General features: G+C 28.7%; 1 pseudogene; it reads right to left on the bottom strand.

The window, feature by feature from the left end:
* Window positions 1–663: 663 nt before the first annotated feature.
* LOC108687301 lies at window positions 664–1,357 on the bottom strand (annotated as a pseudogene).
* Window positions 1,358–3,689: the final 2,332 nt, after the last annotated feature.

The following is a 3,689-nucleotide window of genomic DNA, read 5'->3' as shown; positions in this document are numbered from 1 at the left end:
TATTATAAATATATAAAAAATTTAATACAATGAATAATATACATAAATTTAATATTAATAACTGTGTTTTATTAATATTAATATTAAAGAAAGCAAATTTTATTAATATTAATTGATGTCTATCGCATTATTTTTAGATATGGATTTATATCTTTACCATTTTGAAATCATATATCTAATCCGAAACAAATTAAATGCAAAAGAACTCAAAAGTATTGACCAAATTCTCAGTTTCTTATTCTCACACGTTCCGGAAATTCAATTTGCTACGCGTTAATAATTACCTGCATCACGCTGACAGCTTAAGAGTGATCTCGTGAGAATATAGTAGACCTTGTACTCTTTCTTTGAACCCATAAAATAATAATTCAATTATCTGTTTTTGCATCTTCCATAATAAAAACTAAAAATAATTTAATACTAATTCTAATAGTAAAATGCGATAATATGTAAAAATGTAATTTTATATGCGATAATATGTAAAAATGTAATTCTATATGCTGTTAATTGAAAATAAAAAGGAAAAAGATATATTAAAACTTCTATTTTCTATTTGAATACTTAATATCAATTTTTTTTAATCGTTAGTAAATATTAAATCAAGTTAATAATAAAAGACATATTTAAAAATATTTTGACATTTTATTGTAAAATTAATATTTTTTAATTTTCGTTATTCTGCTTGTCAGCATCAATTATTTCGTCAATGTCATCTCTATGCTCCTTCTCATTTTCATGCTTTTCGCCATCTTTATGTTCCTTGGCGATATCACATTTACATTCTTTGTCAATATCATCTTCATATTCCTTTAATGTCTCTCTCAGGTTTAAGAAGATTCTTCTTCTCCCATGGACGTGGTGCTCGGAACTCAAAATCGATTGTCCGTCTTTTATCACCACTATCACAGTGTTTCCTAATTCTCAACAAGAATATATTTGGATTTTCTTCAAGATCGATTGGTTTTATTTTTGACTTTCTGTCCATATAAGGAGCATTCCTGATATCGCTTTTTACATTTGGATACAATGTGACCATGCGACATCCTCCCTCCTCGCAGGTTTTCTTTGTCGATGGCACCGATGCATCCTCTCGAGGAGTATGACAGAGTTCCAAACTTCCATGAGCCATATCGAATATTAAGCCATCATCGCACTTTTCTTGGCTCACCGACTTTTTTGAAACTACTTGACCAATGCATTCGCACAAGGGATCATATTCCTCTTTGATCGTCTCCTTGTGCATCCTGATGATGATGTGATTGTCATTGATGATAGCTTCAATCTCCTTGTGCGGCTGTTCCTTTCTAATAATTTCAGATACAACTATGTCAGTTGGGTTTTGCTTCTTGTCGGACATCTCAAGGTTTTTTATTTTGTTTCTGTTCAGAAATTGCTTGTTCATGTTTTCTTTCGATGCAGAGATTACTCTGTGGGTGGGGTTTACTAGCCTGCATGAAGGGGTCGAATACATGTTAAATGCATCTATAACGCAACAACAAGAATATTATGGACTGATAATAAATGTATGGAAGGAATTTTTTTTGAACATGACGATATATGAAGAAAACTTTTACGATTGATGCAGCAACAAGCTTCTTTTTCAGATGTTGCATAGATTGGTCTACGGCACAGGGCAAACGGTTTTGATGGACAGCCACAATTATAAGTTGCCGCAATCATTCTTGCTGTTTTGTTGTGTTATGTATATGTGTTATGAATAAGACTTAATACACACACACACACATAACATGATGGCAAATTGTTACGTAATAAATTTTGACCGGATTATCCAAATGGTGACATGGTGCGAATTGATTCGAATGATGTTAGAAATGGTAAATCTGCGATGTATTTGTTTTTTAACGTGCAGTGTGAATATGTCACATAAAAGAATCGATTTTAAATAACTGTACTGAATTCCAACCACAATTTTATAAAAATGGGACGTTAAATATATAAATAATACAAATAATAATCTTTCTTTCAATAAACATTACATTCCACATTTTAAGTTATCTGTTAAAATGCAATTTTCTAATGATAAAGGTAAATATAAGAAAAATCTGTTTTTGTTAGCTAAAATAAATTTTAATCCAAATTGTTTACTTCAAATTTAATCTAACAATCAATTCATTTTTAAGAAAATATTTTTTTTGCTATATTTAATTATAAAATAGATCAAAAAATTAAAGAAAAAGAAAATATTTTCTCTTTTATACAATATTAAATCATAAAATAATTATATTTAATATTTTTTAAATAAAGTATAAATATTGATATATATATATATATATTATATATTGAAATCATTTTAAATTTTTTTTACAAGACGTGTGCCTCTGTCCTTCAATAACTTCATCTCGTCTGTCATCATCTTCGTCACATTCACTCATCAAGGATGCTCGTTCAAAATATTATCAAGAGATTGGAGCTGAGATGATTAGCAATCAGCTGATTATTAGATTAGAGAAAGATAAAAATAAGTCGAAAAAGAAACGGGAAGAATGGGAACCACCTTGCGACTGCGTCGAAATTCAGAGACCGACGAGCAAAACAGGCCCTAAAATAATCAACGCCGATTATGACGATCGCATTATATTTCGTGTTCACTCGGCATGTCGTTTACGTGAAAAGGAAGATCCTTATAAATCGCAAACTGTTGTCTTTTTTTTGTTAAAATTTTTATGCATTCCAGTTAGGAGTGTCAGTTAAAGAAAATAAAATTGCGAGCGCAATTAAATTTGAATCGTTTGAGATTGACATGGATATATTTATTATATTTATTATATATTAAAAAAATGAATACATCAAAAGAAACAAAAATACTAAGAAAATTTATAACTTTAACTTTAAAAAACATATATGTATAATTTAAATTTCTGCAGATCGGATCATGCAAAGATGAACAGCAAAACAAGCATCAATGCAAGACCATCACTGTCTATCCTCAATTTAGTTCGGGAACACAAGAAGTGTATAGCGATCATATAAGAGAAGGCGATCAAGATATTTTTTTATTAAGGATTAAAAAGAAAGAATTCTCTGAACAGAAAAATAGAAATGTCGAACTCGAACTCAGAACACCTAAACCGCCATCAATATTATCACCGTCATCTGTACTACAGCACCATCGCAAACCAATGACGATGTAGAAAAAGAATCGGATGTGGTAAAGAAAAATGCAAAGTAATCAACAAGCATAAAAGAAAGAAAACACGAACAAAAGAAAAAAGGAAAATAATTCGGTATCTTAAAAGTAACATATTTTTTACATTACATATTTTTGTGTACTAATTTATTTAAAAATCAAATATCAAATAACTCAAAATAAAATAAAATGGAATTCTATCAATTACTGTCAATTATTAATAAAGATTTAATTGTTGCCAACTGTCGAAATCGTCAATAAAGTAAGTTAATCAAGAGAATTTGATAATCAGTGCATAATAATATTGCGCATTTTGATTACTGCGCCAAAATTCTTATGAGCCTTTACTTTGTTTACATAAAGATCTAAGAAAAAAAAATATAATTCTTAATAATTTAAAAAAATTATATTTTTTAATATTTTATATTTTATAAAGTGATAATTTTGTAAATTTATTTATTCAGTTTGCCTAATTCTTTCATGAAGGATAAGCTTTTATCTTTAGATAACTACAGCTGCTTATTGTTAGAGTAAAAAACAG

Source organism: Atta colombica, unplaced genomic scaffold (assembly GCF_001594045.1).
Source record: "Atta colombica isolate Treedump-2 unplaced genomic scaffold, Acol1.0 scaffold205, whole genome shotgun sequence".
NCBI lineage: Eukaryota > Metazoa > Arthropoda > Insecta > Hymenoptera > Formicidae > Atta > Atta colombica.
Note: the sequence above shows the minus strand (reverse complement) of the source record. Positions and strands in the feature narration are given on the sequence as shown.